Here is a 17459-nt window from a genome sequence, read left to right as displayed (position 1 = left end):
AGTGTTTGTCTGTGTGCGCTGCAATGGATTGGGGCTCAAGATACATTCCGTTTACGGGAGCAGGTGGGATTAAAAATAGCTGGGTGCGTTGCGGGAGCAAGGAGCGGAAGCAACGTCTACACCGGTACGTGTAACAGCAAAGAGGCAGAGAAGGAGAGGAGAATCAAAGGGCCCAATGCTACGCCTACGTGATGGACCGATGGAGAAGACGGCGGGGAAAAGTGGGTTCGTTGGAGGTATGACTATTTTTTCTCATCGACACATGATTATTACACCATTAGTTGGCTAGGGGACTATTCGCGATAACGCGAACTACAACAACTCAACATCCCTGGCCTGTTTACAGGAGACCCTCCCATGTCGCTTCCGCTTGGGAAATTGCGGATGCTCTGACCAAAACCCTAGCCGCCACACTCTCAGGCTGCACCCCTGGCCGCCGCCGCCCGTCTCGCCAAAACGGCAGAGGGCTCAGGAGCCATGCAATGGCGGTGAGGCGGAGCAGTGGCTCATGGCGGCGGGCGCATGCGGTTGGCGGCATGTGGAGGAGAAGGTGTCGTGGGGGCAGCGCTGATGTGGATCGGCCAAGATTTCCTAGGCGGCGCACGTGCTGCTGCCATGGTGGACGGGGGCTGCAGCAGGTCTATCTTGGATCTGATCTGCGCATGTGGCTGCGGCAACAGCTTTGATCCTCGCGTTCTACTACGGTGTGGCGGGCAAGACCATCTTCTCCTATACTTCCGGATAGTGTCGTGGGGGCTACTGGCTTGGATCGAATAATGGAGGCGGTCTTAGGGTTTCTCTCACGTCAAGACAAAGATCTGCCCGATGCATATCTTAATTGATCTGGTTACAGTGGCATGTTCGGGAAAGCTCCACAGGCGAATTTCACTGGGTGATTCATGCCTGGAGAGTGCTAGACTGGGAGAAATTGGGCCACATGTGCACCCGTGTTTTACTCTAACTGTTTGGGTTCAGAGGGAACACTTTGAAGCTTGGATGGCTACTAATATTATGGGGCATGTTCCTGTTCCATGGTGCTAGCGGAGAATGCCAGGGATGCAGAGATCTCAGGACTAGAAAGGGTGGTTCGAGTCTCGGTAGCAATGATAAATTGGCTTGGTGTTGAGCAGCAGTGTGCAAGTGGGACGACTGCACAGGAGAAGTTCATAGTCTTACCTTTCAGGGAGAAAATCCAAGGTATGGTCTTACTTGGTTGTGATTGACAGTATCCTTGTGTTGAAGGAATTATTTTGAGAGCGAGGACTTTCTTCAAGCTGAAAACCTTAGATCTATAATCAGACGACAACGGTGCTTGTGCACCGTTTCCTTCTTGAAGACGTCTCTTATATAGAAGCTGGACCTTTGATGTTGTCTTGATGGTTTTGGTGGTGTTAGTATTGTTGTTTTAAGGAATATATCACTCTAACAAGACCTTTTTTTGTAGTTTTTCTTTCTTTTGTGATGTGTGCATCTTTAATGCCACTAGGGCAATGCAGTGTTGCAGAGGCTGGATGTAGTTGGTATCTCCACGATTTTAATATATACTCTTTATCGAAAAAATCACTAGTAGGAAAAGCCTTATAGATGAGATCTTATTTCTGTGGCGCACCATCTTCATATGCGCCACAGAAACAATATTTGTGGCGCACGAGTCACAGTGCGCCACAAAAATAGCTTAGTTTTATGGCGCACTGCTAGTCCATGCACCACAGAAATAAGGTGGGCCCCACATCCCGCCACCACCAATAATTGGTGTCGTTATTTCTGTGGCGCATAGGATAGGGTGCGCCACAGAAATAAGTGATTCTGTGGCGCACTACTTCTGGTGCGCCACAGAAATAAGTGATTTTGTGGCGCACTGGTGCTGGTGCGCCACAGAAATTGTGAGCTTATATAGCTGTCGTACCCCCTCCCTCGCCCGTAACCCTCTTTTCCTCTCCCTATACCGCTACGCACCGCCGCCTTCCGTCGCCGTCGCCGTCGCCGCCGCCTTCCTCCGCGAGGGCCGCATGCCGCCATGCTCCACCCATCCCCACCACCAGCAGCACAAGCCGATGCGGCGTGGAGGAGGAGGGGCCGCCACATCAAGGAGGAGGGGCCAGCGCCGCGTCAAGGAGGAGGAGCCGCCGCATCCTCCACCCCTGCCGTCGTCGTCAACCTCCTCCTCCACCCCTGTTGTCGGTGATCTCTCTCCCCTCCCCTCTCTCTTCCTCTCCCGCGCGAGCACAAAGTGCTCGACGAAATGCTCGTGCTGCTAGGTTGTGTTGCTGCTGCTCTGGATGCATTGCTGTTGTTGCTCTAGATGCATTGCTGCTAGTTTCTTTGATTCAGTGATGCTGCTCATGTGCAGTATCTGAATAAATTACTTTGTTGCCTGCATATGGATAGTTTCTGTGAGCTGATGTGGGTGTTGTGCATGTGGTTCTTGCTGGAACTATTGCTTTAGCAAGAACAAATGCTCTTGCTCATTAGCTTAAGCAGTAATGATGTCATGCTTAACTGTGAAATGATACTGCTTTTATGTGAACTGTTTTTGGTATTGATTAAATAGGCATGTGCTAAATTGGTTGCCTCTATATTATTGGATTGAGTGATATTCAGTATTATCTCTTGCTACTGCTTTTTGCTCTTCAAATTGGATTTGAAAGTATAGTTTGGCATGGATTTCAATGACAATGGTTGATCACCAAGATTGCCATTGGATTATTTGGATACAATGAAATGCAGTATGTTAGTATGCTCTCCAAATGTGCTGGTAGTGTGGGTTTGGAAAGTGGCCTGTTAATCATAGGTGATCAATATTTTGATTGACACTGATGCTTATGATGTTGAAAACAAAATAACCATTGGTATGATCTAATCATACCAGGTTCATTTATCTGATGGTTTTCTACAAATAAAACTAGGTGCTTATTAATTTCTTTTCTGAACCTGTACAAGGTAATGAAGACTTGCTCACTTGGTATTGCTTGCTTGTTTATGTTGCTGGTTGCATCTCAAAGTTGGATATTTGGTTGGTTTTGATGAAAATAGAGATATCCACACTAGGGTATCATGTAAATGAATGTCACTGTGGTATCCTTTGAAGAAAATGGACAGTTTATGATGGTCTTAAAAGGCTAGGTGGTGCTAGGTGATTCAGTTGGCTACCAAGACTTGTCTCATCTGGTTAGCTGGGATATGCTATGTGTTCTTACTTGTTTAGCCATATCTATCACTTACTGGATTTACTGGTTCTTGCTTGGCCTCTCTTTTGCCAGCATCACTTGGTCTATACCAAGTAATGAATAATCCCTTTGGAGCATCTGCTCCATGCTATGTGTGTTTGAGCATCTTGACTTATGTCACCATGGTTGTTGGTTTGGTGGTGTTTTTGTACTTGCCGATGATTAGAATGTTTGGTCGATCACTACTCTCTGGGGTGGCGTGAGTGAACCTGGTGCGATGGCACAAATATGAATTTGTTGTGCATCCTACTTGGCTTCGCTTATGCCATCCCTGAATGTTAATATTTGTTTCGACCAACAAAGTATGAGGCATATGCTATCTAGTTGATACCACTTGGTTCTTTCTTCCATTTTAGTGTCGATGATTAGAATGTTTGGTCACTCGTACACTCGGGGGTGGAGCAAGTGAGCCTGGTGTGATGACACAAATATCAATCTCTTGTGCATCCTACCTGGCCTCACTTACTCCATCCCTGAATGTTAATATTTGTTTCGACCAACAAAGTATGAGGCATATGCTATCTAGTTGATACCACTTGGCTCTTTCTTCCATTTTAGTGCCGATGATTAGAATGTTTGGTCACCAATACACTCCGGGGTGCCCCCAGCGAGCCTGGTGTGATGGCACAAATATCAATCTCTTGTGCATCCTACATGGCCTCGCTGACACCATCGTGAAAGGTTAATATTTGTTTCGACCAACGAAGTATGAGGCATTCCATCTAGTTCATACTAGCTACTTGTCTCTTATTTGAGTTGGCACTTCTTAATTGCATTGGCCGATGATTAAAATGTTTGGTCACTTGTACACTCTGGGGTGGGGCCAGTGAACCTGGTGTGATGGCACAAATATCAATCTCTTGTGCATCCTACTTGGCTCCGCTTACCCCATCGCTGAATGTTAATATTTGTTTCGACCAACAAAGTATGAGGCATTCCATTTAGTTCATACTAGCTACTTATCTCTTATTTGTGTTGTCACTTCTTAATTGCATTGACCTTTCTTCCATTTTATGTCGATGATTAAATTTTGTGGTCACTACACACTTGGGGGAGGCGCCAGTGAGTCTGGTGCGATGACACAAATATCAATCTCTTGTGCATCCTACCTAGCCTCGCTGACGCCTTCCCTAAATGTTAATATTTGTTTCAACCAACAATGCATGAGGCCCTTGTCATTCCATTTGCTTTGGTATTTTCAAAATACCGATGATTAAAATGCTTGGTCACCGTACACTCGGGGTTGGCGTAAGTGAGCCTGGTAAGATAGCACAAATAACAATCTCTTGTGCATCGGACTTGGTCTCACTTACGCCATCCCTGAATGTTAATATTTGTGTTGACCAACAATGTAAGAGGCATTTATTGATTATATGGTATTTCTTCTAGGAACCGGATGAAGACCCAAATGCAAGTGAGCCTGGCGGGTAGAGAGGAGGGAGCAAAGGAGGAACCAGATGAAGACCACTTTGTATCTCGAAATGGTGAATTTTGTATTAATTAAGAGTTGTATGTAAAACATTTGACACTCTATATATGTATCTCGATCGGGCTCTAAGTAATGTGATGATGATGTCTATATTATATATGTGCAATATACATGCTATTTATATTATATCTGCATATTTCTGTATATAATATGTATAATATATGTATATTATTGTATATAACATGTATGTGTATAGCAGGCAGCACAAAATCGTGTATAATACGAGCAAATGCTGTGGCGCACTGAAAACTAGTTCCGTGACGCACCTGTTTTTGTGGCGCACCAAAGCACTTGTGCGCCATAGAAACCTTAATTCTATGGCGCATGGACTGGTGCGCCAGAGAAATCTTATTTTTGTGGCGAAATTTCTGTGGCGCATCGTCCATGCACCACAGAATAGGTATTTTGGTGCGCCACTAATGACGCTTTCCCTACTAGTGAATGAGCCTAGTCTGTTGGTTCTGATCAGTCGGAAACTCAGTTCGCTATCATCTTCTCAGTCATATGTGTGTATATATATTGTTATTAAAACGTAGTTCCAATATTACATTGCCAAAATCTTCAGTGGAACTAGTCAGTTTTTTCTAACAAATTAGATTCCATGACCCATGGATCTTTCAGCAATCGTTTCACATGTGGTCCACTCTACTACCGATAGTCGTCGTATTTAGAATTTTGAGGCCCCACTATGGAATGCAAAATGGGGCTAAAAATGCAGATAACCAAACCATATTTTCACTTATATATAACCAAAATACATGTTTGCTTGCAATAGTTAGGACATATCAAATATTGATACCAAAAGGGTAAATGGTAAAGGTAGTACTCGCGCAATAACTCTACAGGGAACCCATTTGCTCATGCTTAAAATGCTTTGTACATCCCTTGAAACTTGGGAAATGAATTTTTCCCACAAAATATAAATCAAAAAATGAGTCACTATCTAAGAACAGCTAAATCTAAGTTTGTATAAGAAAATAATGCCTAAAATAGTAAATGAGATCAGATACTTTAACACGCACTCGTACGGCCATGATAACCGTACCAGATATCTATACCACCCTCCGTTGGGTTTTTAACATCAAACTGAGTCTCTTTTGTGAAGAGCCCATGTGCTTATTCGCGGTGGAGCTTCCTATGAACTCGAAACCACCTCGAGTAGCATATATAAAGTGGGGAATACCTAGCCATAATCAACACCTCACAATACATCTTCACGGCCTCCATCTCCAACGTCCTCACAGCCGCCACACCTCCACAATGGCCGACGTGCTACCTCAAGATCTCCATCAACTTTGAAGGAAGGACGTGGAATAAGAACACCGAGGAGCCACCAACGGGGCATGACCATGGACCACCGCCACCATCGCATCGTGCCAAAGATGCCATCCCTGCTACTCTTTCTTCTTTCTCCATCACGGTCTCCATGATGGATTGTAATATGGCTTGAACCTCTTTATTAATGTTATGATTATTTGAGTACATGAGGATAGTGTTGTGAAATAGAATCTTACGGTTATTTGTTTATTCAATATATTTTATATTGATGTTATATCTTAGTGATTGGAGTTGTCTAATCCATTGGTGTATGTAGTTGGAGACATCCAACTCCCTAGACCACACATGGTATAGATATGTATTTGTTACGAATTATTTGACCTTGCACTGACAACCATGATAATTTATGAGGAGCTCATGTACCTAGGAGTCCATAGAACTAAGTGCCTTTGGTCCGATCTTTATAATCTTAATATCTTTCATTGATTTGTTTCGAACAAGTAACGAGGGAGGAAAATTGAGTTGTCTCTGCAGCTAATGGCAAGGGAACAATGGTATTCGAGGGACCACCAAATGTATAGTAAATTACGAGCATAACTCTGGAGAGTTCTTACCTATATATACACCACTTCCCTTGAGTAATCATTACATTAACTCTCTCTCGCTTGTTCATGGCTTTATTGTTTACATTTAGTTGTTATTTAACACTCTTCTTCTTAGTTCTTAGTTATAAATTATCATCTTTATTACAATAAATCCATAGCAACCTATTGAGTAGGATATTTGCAAACCACTGTTTGGGTGTGAAAAGTGGTTGCGTGCCATGACAACATAGTTGCGGGGTTGTGTAGTTTCAAGATGTAGAACCTATTGTGAACGATATTTAGGGATATATTTGTTAATGTTAGTACTGCAATTACCCTATTGTGGTGCAGAAAATCTAGTCATCATGCACATAAAAATGGGAAATTATTTTTTATGCAAAGAAAATAGAAACTTTTATTGGCAACATTGTTTGATATAAACCCATTATCACAAACAATGCTATGAATATGACCATGAACATGGTCATTGATACGTGCATTTTATATCATCATAATAGCATCATATAGGATTAGTTCTTAAGTTTATTTGCATTGTCTTAGCATTACTCATGCATTCTTAAATGATTTCCGGGACTTCCCTACAAAATTCCTTTCGTTGGTATTTCATTTCGGGGAGGCAGAAAACCTATTTTCCTTATTTTGATGTTTTAGGGACCTTCCGGGTATCAATTAATTCGAAAAAAAACCACGTAAGTATTTTCGCGAGGAGAAGGACACTCAACTTTGAAATCACGCAAGGGGGCCACGAGGACAAAAAGGCGCCAGGTGGCGCGCCCCCCCCTATAGGCCGCGCCACCTAGGCACTTGGGGCCCTCGAGCATCATCTCAGACATCCTTTTGATGGAAGCCTCCACTTCGCCAGAAAACCCAAGCCATATTTTTCCCAATATTTGTTGATGCAGCGACGAAGGCGAAAGTCCTCTCCTACTCCGGAAGAGGGAAAATCCTACTGCTCCGAGCACTCCGGAGAGGGGGGAATCGAAGCTATCGTTATCACCATTCCTCCTAGGCGTAGGGGGAGTCATCTACATCAGCGCCATCGCCATTGCCATCTCCAAAAGCCACCTCGTTCCCCTCATAGTTTGTGGTAGAATGAACCCTAGATATTGTGTAAGTATTATTTGCATGAGTGTGATTGACAACTTGTCTCAATTTGGAGGTGAAGTTATACTCTCAGATTATGTTGTAATCCATATGCCACTGATCTGTGTCTTGTTTCACCACTATGTGTAGTCCTCATGTTCCTGGGGACATAGGATGAATTGGTTATTATTTTTTCTATATAGTATGCAATGAATGTATGGTAAAGTTTTAATATTATATGTGGTTCTATGATGGTAATGTGTGAACATAGACTGCACGTTACTTCACCATTATGGGTTCATAGGGCTGCACCTTAGAGTGATGAGAGTGGGAGGAAGGGACGGAATGACCGAAACCACATCTTTGAGTTGCAATAGAGGGATTTATATATCAGGGACCTTAGAACTTACTGCTATGGCTGGACATTTTTCTTAATGATTTCTGAGTTAGTTCATTAATTTGACCTTGGGACCAATCGCAAGGGGTGTGTTTGCTCATACGTATGGCTGCACCCAATTTAGGCTCCATCCGGTGAGAATGAAACTTGACGAGATGCTTACCATGCTGCTTAGAAATCTAAATGATCAGTAAAGTCATGCCGTCTTCGGAATGTTTGTCTTATATAAGTACACAAACACATTCACTTAAGTTTGTCCTTTGATGAATAGAGGATTGAACTTTCTCTGAAAAGACCATTTATTTTATTGCAATTTACTTTCAGTTTACTCTTCCTGCAAATTATATACACAAATGTCTATTGCGGCAACCACAGTTTCCCAAATCTTTTTCGTGGCACAACCACCTGCTGCGACACGAATTCACGATAATTCCCCGACCATGGCAAACAAACGTTGTCGCGCAACGGCCATCACTTTCTCCCATGCCCAACACCATCCTCCCCTTGTATATCGCACTCGTCGCACTATCACTAGTAGGGAAAGGCTCATCTGTGGCGCACCTAAATACATATTCTGTGGCGCACGGATGATGCGCTACAGAATCCTCGTCATAAAAATTGGAGTTTTGTGGCGCACCAGCACTCGGTGCGCCACATAATTAGTTTTAGGTGCGCCACAAAATTAGTTACCTGTATACACGATTTTGTACTGCTTGCTATACACATACATGTTATATACAGCAATATACATATATTACACAGGTTATATACATCAGTATAAAGATATAATATAAATAAAATGTACATTGCACATTTATAATATAAACATCGTCATCACCTTACTTAGAGCCCGATCGAGATACACATATAGTCTCGATCCATATGAATTTTTACATACAAGTCTTAATTCATACAAAGTTCATCATCTCGAGATACAAATAGATGAGAGTCACTACGATCACCATCACGATGAAAGTGGTCCTCATTTGGTTCCTCCTCTGATCCCCCCTCTCTCCAGACAGGCTCGCTTCCACCGCCCCTGAGTGTATAGTGACTAAAATGGAAGAAAGACCAAAATAAACGAAGAAGGTCAACACAAACAAGAGCCAACTAGGATCAAATAAATAAATTCCTCATACATTGTTGGTCAAAACAAATATTAACATTTAGGGATGGCGTAAGTGAGGCCAAGTCCGATGCACAAGAGTTTGATATTTCTGTCATCTTATCAGGCTCACTTATGCAACCCAGAGTGTACGGTGACCAACCATTCTAATCATCGGCACTATCTCGAAGAAAGACCAAAATAAACGAAGAAGGCCAACTAGGATCGAATAAATAAATGCCTCATACATTGTTGGTCGAAATAAATATTAACATTCAGGGATGGAGTCAGTGAGGCCAGGTAGGATGCACAAGAGATTGATATCTGTGCTATCACACCAGGCTCACTGGCTCCACCCCAGAGTGTACGAGTGACCAAGAATTTTAATCATCGACACTAAAATGGAATAAAGACCAAAGTTAATGAAGAATGCCAACTCAAATGCGAGCCAAGTAGTATCAATTAGATAGCATATGCCTCAGACTTTGTTGGTCTAAACAAATAGTAACATTCAGGGATGGTGTAAGCGAGACCAGATAGGGTGCACAAGAGATTGATATTTGTATCATCAAACCAGACTCGCTTGCACCACCCCCGAGTGTACAGGTGACCAAACATTCTAATCATAGGCACTAAAATGGAAGAAAGACCAAAATAAACGAAGAACGCCATGCTGGATATCATCACCTTGCACCACACATAAATAAAAGTCAGATTATCAATGATCATCTATATCCAACAGTCAGGCCACCATAAACAAGCATACAAGCTTATAGAGCAGACCAACCAAGTAGTACATAGCCACAACAAAGCCACATCTAGCAAACCAGCAAGCTCACATCAGGGAATAAATAAAAGCAGTCAAATCCATCTACCCTTCAACTAGACCTTGCCTAGGAGGATTTGAACGATTATTTCTCTCAGTCTTGAACAGAGGTGCTGTTCACAATCATCACAGAGAATTAAAAGCTAACTCATAGTATTTGTTCTTAGTTTACAAATTTGTTCCTCAGCTTATGCACCATTGGCTAGGCTAAGATAATAAGTCTATATATGTTCTTATCAGTGTAATTATCCAACATCAATTCTAACCATGCATGGAATCGATATCATCACCTTGCACCACACATAAATAAAAGTCAGATGATCAATGATCATCTATATCCAACAGTGAGGCCACCATAAACAAGCATACAAGCTTATAGATCAAGCTAACCAAGTAGTACATAGCAATGAGGCCTGGCTACTGCCAACTTCAAACCAGTAGCTACTGCCAACATGTGAGCATGAGCATCATTTCATAAATTTAAACTAGTATACATCAACCATAACATTTTTATTTTCATTTGCATTTAAACCAGTAGCATCATTTCATAAACCAGTAGCTACTGCCAACTTCAAAATTTGCATCATTTGCTACTTCCAACTTAAAAATTAAAACCATTAGCTTTACATCAACCATAACATATTTATTTTCATTTGCATTTAAACCAATAGCATCATTTCATAAACCCGCCAACTTCAAAATTTAAATCTGCCAAAACATCCGGAAATGGTTTTATCAGATTTTAAATCAAGAAGATCGTCTCTTCTACTTTGCAAACAATTACATGTATATGTCCTTAGTTATACTCACTTGTATCTAGTAAAACATTTGATCTACTCTAATAACAACTAGAACCTAGCAAGACATACATTACACAAGTTTATAAGCAGAAATTATCACAATTCAAGAGACCTACAGCCATTACCACTGACTCCTAGATTCTTGGATGCGTAAATCATCCAAACAGGAGCATTACACACTGTAGGCAGAGCACCACAATTCAGTGACACCTAGAACTACATATGTCCAGCACACACATGTTTATACCAAGATTATTAGGAGACCACCAGTACAACCATCAGCACTACATGGAAGAGATAGCAGGGGAAAAGCGGAGCTTACCCTAGCAGTGTGACCGAAGCCGTAGTCGATGGAGAGGGCGACGTGCTCGAAGGAGGGGCCAGGCAGCCACATCCTACCACCACACCGTGATGCGGAAGGCCATGACCAGCCCAAGAGGTAGCATCCCCATCACCACACCACCATCGCCCCACCGAGAAGATCGACGCAGGGGATCACGAGATGATAGTGGCGTCGGGTTAGTCGAGCTAGAGCTCGAGGTTGACGACGAGAAGGAGTCGTGGTGGAGTAAAAGGAGGCGCGGGAGCCGGGACCGGCGACCACCGTGGCCACATCGGCGTGACCGAGGCAGGGCTAGGGTTTATCGCGGGCAGTTAGGTGAGGGCGTAGAAAGGAGGCGCCATGGGGATTCGATGGAGGGGATCGAGGTGGAGCTACCGGCGTGCGGCGGCGGCGGCCGGAAGGTCAGGTGGCGGCGGCAGCATCCTGACGGCTTGCTGGTCGCATGCGTGCGAAGATGTGAGGATAGCGATAGGGAGAGTGCGTGCTGGTCGGAGCCCGGCGTTGGCCGCCCCCCACGGCCTCCTCCTCCTTCCTGCCGCCGTCCGCACCCTCACCTCCGCGTCGCCATCGCCGGGTAGGGTGGGGTGGGGGATTTGTGAGAGTGGGGTGGTGGATTTGCGTACGGGCAGATATAAGGATTGGGAGCACCTAATTTTTGTGGAGCACCTTCCTTGGTGCGCCACAAAATGCTTTATTTTTGTGGCGCATCCACCTTGGTGCGCCACAGAATGTCTTATTTCTCTGGCGCACGTGGTCATGTGCACCACAGAAATAGTGAAACCAATGATTAGGGCTGGCTGGTTGTGGGGCCCACCTTATTTCTGTGGCGCACCGTGTCTGGTACGCCACAAAAATAATTTCTGTGGCGCACGTAAAACCGGTGCGCCACAGAATAGCATCCCATCTATAGCTAGTTTTCTACTAGTGTATTGACTGGTTCCCTCCTCCTTCAAAGTGCTTAAACCTCTATGTCACCATAACTTCTCTTATTCCACACAATTATCTCACTTCCCTGTGTGACACCTCTTAGCGCTTAACCATGCAGGAATAATATGATGCTCTCATGGCCAATAATACTTGGATCCTTGTTCCACCTCCTTCGGGAGCCAACATCGTTAGTGAAGAATGTATGTTTTTCTAGAAATAAATTTCCGATGAGTGTTTGCTTGCCACAAAGCATGTTGGGTTATAAAAGGTTTCACTCAACAACCTAGCATAGATTCGATGAGACCTATAGTCCTATCGTCAAGCCCATCACCATGAGAGGTGTTTTTTTCTTGCCCTTTCTCAAAATTAGCATCCATCAAATCGATGTTAAAAATGATTTTCTTGTGAAAACCTCAATGATGAAGTATATAGTCAACAATCTTCTCGATTCGTTGATCCCTCTCTCCCTAATCATGTTTATTGTCTCCTTAAATCACTTTATGAGTTAAAACAAAATCCACGTGTCTGGTTTCTCTTTGTTGCCTTTGCTCGACCCATGTGAGTCGAAGCCTCTCTTTTCGCATTTCATCATGGATATCTAACATTGCATATCTCCTTGTCTAACATCCACTAAAATTCTTAAGTCTATCATTGTTACTTTCAGCCACGATTTTCTATGAAAGAGCTAGGTCCCCTCCACCATTTCATTGGTATTTCTGTCACTCGCCATCCACATAGTCTTCATCTTTCACAACGCCAATATATTCTTGAGTTGCTCTCACTTGTAGGCATGAGTGATTTCAATTCTCTTCTACACCTGTAGATACTATGCCCAAACTATCCGCCTCCAAAAGAAATCATGTGGCGAATCCTTTACTCTTTCGTATCCTAGCCGGTGTTCTTCAATAAATTACCCTCAAACGACCTAACCTATCATATGCCGTTCAACAAGTTTGCCTTCATATGCACGACACTCATGAGTCTCACCTTCTCCTCATTAAGTGCACTCAGCTCGTTACTATCTCAAAGGAACTCTTCACCTTGGCCTCACTCTCGCTTCCACATCCTCTCATTCCCTTGCTGCTTACTCGGATGTTGACTGGGAAGGATACTCACGCACTCATCGGTCGATGTTAAGTTACTATGTGTTATTGTGTGACAACCACATTTCTTGCCCGTCTCATCGACCACAGTCTCTTATTCTAGTCCTGAACCAGAGTACCATGCGGTCGCCACCTTTATCGCAAAGACCTGCTGGCTTCGTAGTCTTCTTCTGGAGCTCTAGAGGCCCATTGACAGTGCATCAATTGCTTAGTGCGACAATGTGAGTGATATGTATGTATCACTAACCACTGGAACATTGTTGTAGTAAACACATTGAGTTGGACATTCATTTTGTGTGCGAGAAGGTTGCTTTCGGCGCTCTACATGTTCTTCATGGCCTGTGCATCTCTGAATTGGCTAACATATATTCACGAAAGGACTCCCATCAGTACTCTAAATATTTTCTGTCAAATCTTCACATCGGTGAAGCACTAAGTTCAGACTGCGGTGGCGTGCATGTGATCTTACCTACTTAAACCGTGACTGGGATAACAAGTTCACGCCATATATAACGATGAGTATATAAAGAGAATGAAACGATCTCGAGGCCTGCAATTCAGCTCGAGTATTGCATTTTTACGGATGCGACCTAACACGTGGTTGTTGCTAACTTAGAGATGCACTTGCAATCCATTTAAGCCCACCATCCGGCGGTTCTTCCCCGGCACTGATGCTTCGGCACCCTAACCTCTCTTCACTGCCGCCTCATTTGTTGTTGTCTTTGGTGCGTTGATAGAAAGCTCCGTCTCACCAGGCCCACCAGTCTGGCAAACTTCTTACCCTCTTCCCCACGGTCACCGTGCCACCACAACAGCGGGGCTCCGTATCAGAGCTCCGGCGCCAAAGCTATCACTGGAGCAGAGGAAGAATGGGGAGAAGTGGTAAATTGAATATATGATTTGTAGGAAGAACAAATCAAATAACGAGTGATATAGTTTTTTTTTGCGAATGAACGAGTGATATAGTTAGCAAAAGCTAACAGACAATAAATGGACCACCGCATGCACGTCGTCGTCATCCTGATTGGTAGTTTTTTTTTTAACTTTTATCTCTGAAAACTACGTGAGCGGAGCTGAAGTTGGAGTAATTTTTTGCCAGCTCAATGTGGTTCAAATCAACAAAGCCGAAAGTTACCGGTGAAAGGTGAAAGAGATGACATGATAACCGCTATGTGCCTATGGTCTCGTCATCTGGGAAGGAAAAATAAAACACATGAAGAGACGCGTGAAAATAACAGCCGCGCGCCGAGACAGAACAGATTAATTACTGTCGTAAACAAGAGTAACTACGTACTCGATGGGAATATGTGATCAGTTGTACGTAGTAGCTACTTGTACGCAGGTATGTACGAGCCGGCTCGATGGATCGATTGGTTCCTTATCGTTCGTAGTGTCACGTACCTGAGCGTGCGTGGGTTATTGACAAGGCGATCAATCGCGCAATCATGCCGCTTCCAGTACACACGCTAAAAAGGCAAAGGGGCCCTAGCTAGCTTCGTAAAGCTACTCCCCCTCCCGGCAGCGTGCAGGAGAACCCTGGCAACCCGCACTTAAATTAGCTCCCACACCACGCGAGAGAAAAGGAGAAGTTCTATATTATGAGCTAAAGGCATTTCATAATCTCGCCTTGTTGCATCTCATAGTTTATATAGTACTCCGTACTATGTATTGGCCTTGCGAAAAGCATTCCCTAACGACGAGCCACAATAATAGAGATACGAACGTGGTTCAATTCGATTCTGTTATGCCCAACAAGCCGTTTCATGCATGGCGGGCATCGCCAAACCTCGACACGGCCGAGTGGGGGACCTTCACGGTCGGAGGGGGCATGCCCAACCGCAAAGCTATGGCATCTATCACCTTGTTAATTAGTCGCTTGGGAGGTGTGGAATGAATGAAATGCTAAGGTCTTCCGGGCAAAAAAAGCGCTAACGCAAGTAGTTTTCGATAAGATTAAACGTGAGGCACGCCTATGGGTGTTAGCGGGTGCCAAGTTCAATGTACTATTGTATGGCATGCACTTTCATGTCAAACCTTCTCCTTAATTAATAGAACGGGGCAAAGCTGTTGCCCCTGTTTCAAAAAAAAGACGTTTCAAATTAATCCACATGTTGTTACCCTCCTATGAGTTCTGTCGTTTTTATGAACTAATTAGTTTCGATGTTGTTTTTATGAACTATTGGGCATGTCTACATGATGAAGCGGATGATGAAGATCTTTGATCTGGCGCGAGCAATCTCTTGCTTCTGGCAACTATGGCTGATGGAAGTGGATCAAGGGACACGGCCACTCGGAATCCTTCGTCTTCCTCCCACCTGCTGGGTAGTGGACCTGGTGATGTCGACAGAAAGGACAGTGATATCAGTTCCGAAGTGAGAGACGTTTTAGTTGGTTTCTGCCTCTAGCTCGATTTAGTTCATCTCGTTCAGTCGTTCTTTGTTGTTGTAATAAGACCTCTAGGTTTACTTGTGCTCGTTCAAACGCTAGCAGTAGGCAGCGTTCATTGTTTCTATTGTTTGCACACCTGGGATGCTTCTCTGAACTTGCCTTTATTTCGTTATCTCTTTTGGTAATGAAATTCGATCCCCCTAGTGGGTTGCTTGGAAAAAAATGAGCGATGTCATGGAGCTCAGGTGCCCTAGAGCATGACGATGTGTGTTCAGGCATCCATAGCTAGTGCATCTTCGACTTGGTAGTCGTGCCGTTTTCCCGCCTCTTAGTGTTTTTGGGGTGGCTTACATATATTGTGCTGCTACCCCGAGATCAGATTTTGTAAGAGGGTGATCTCACTACCCTGTATTGTTCGGCCGTGTTGGCTTTATATATAAAATGAGGTGGACGATAGCTTTTTCGAGGGATAATCAGAGGACAGGACACGACAAGGACGATACGAATCTACTTAGTTAAGCGCTAGCTCGTGTACCGGTTATCGTAGAGTACTATAACCCCCAGGTTAGTGTGGCTTGAAGGCTAGTGCCAAATGAATGATGAGACCTCGTTACAGAGGAGGGCAGTGCGAAGGCTACTACAACCGCATGGATAGCGACGCAACCGGGGATGTGTCGGCTCCGCCCAGCCGGGAGGGAGGAGAAGGCTGGCTAGCGTGCGTTGGAGAAAGCATGCAGGTTAGCGTAGCTCGGAGACCACCCGCGCGCACGCACGCACGGCCGCGAGCGTTTGGTGGCCTATCGGCCTCCGGTTTAGCTTCCAACTTGCTCCATCCATGCATCTTCGTCACTGCTTTAGCTTTCCTACTACTAGCTAGCTAGCTGAGGGCCTGCAACGATACTTGTGGCGCTAGCTGTAGCTTTGTGGTCTTCTACTGCAAGTATATATATGCAACTGCATGCATATGGACGGTGAGATACCCACAACCGTGCAGTACTACCGTTATCACCAGGTAGACAGGCTACCAAAGTACCCATGGACATTTACTCAGATAATCGTACGTGAATTGTATACACTTCGCCCCTAGCTTCAAGGAAGATGTGTTGTGGAAGCATGAGAAGCAAGGTATAGTTAATTATTGAGGAACGACGACTCGACGTGGCTTAGTTTGAAACACTGAGCGTTTTATTCTTGTTTCCATAAAGGACGCTTCGTTGAACTCACATGTTAGCACAATGTTGATAAAATTCATAAGAGCTCGCCCCCGGCCTCTTCATAGTTAGAATGCACACATATAAAGTGTTTGTCTCGGCCTCGTTGATGCTAGACGATAGATCAGATGGCTTTGCTCGCTTATACTATATGATAGAGGTGGTGATCGATGCGCTAATAATGCCTAATGGTGAATGCACTTGTTGGCCACTTGCATGCCAGGCAGAACTGTATGTATGAGTGAAAACAAAGACATGTAGTTACGTTGGATTGGGATGATTTGCATACGTAACATTTGAAACAATGCTTCTTTCCCAGTTCGTGTGTGCACAAGATATATACCTCACCAAGGGTACGTAGGCACCTTTTCCCTTTCAGTACGTCGAGGTGTAAGGAGCTAGCGAGGGGTTAAAAGACAATCTGGCTACCGTACGTTTTCACTCACAGATCAGAGGGGCATGAAAACACTCAGCGCCAAAAAGAGAGAGAGAGACTCTAACATAATTTGCTGACAGCAACTTGTATCCTTTTGGTTTTCTACCCGGTTCATTTCTTCAAGCAAACTCCAATATGTCTCAGTACCCAGGGGCGACGATAACTGCTACCTGTGGTACGTATTCCCATTCCGCCAGCCAGTTGACGTTGATTATTTCTGAGGCTGTGGTGGACAGAGACA

Source organism: Lolium rigidum, chromosome 6 (genome assembly GCF_022539505.1).
Source record: "Lolium rigidum isolate FL_2022 chromosome 6, APGP_CSIRO_Lrig_0.1, whole genome shotgun sequence".
NCBI lineage: Eukaryota > Viridiplantae > Streptophyta > Magnoliopsida > Poales > Poaceae > Lolium > Lolium rigidum.
Note: the sequence above shows the minus strand (reverse complement) of the source record.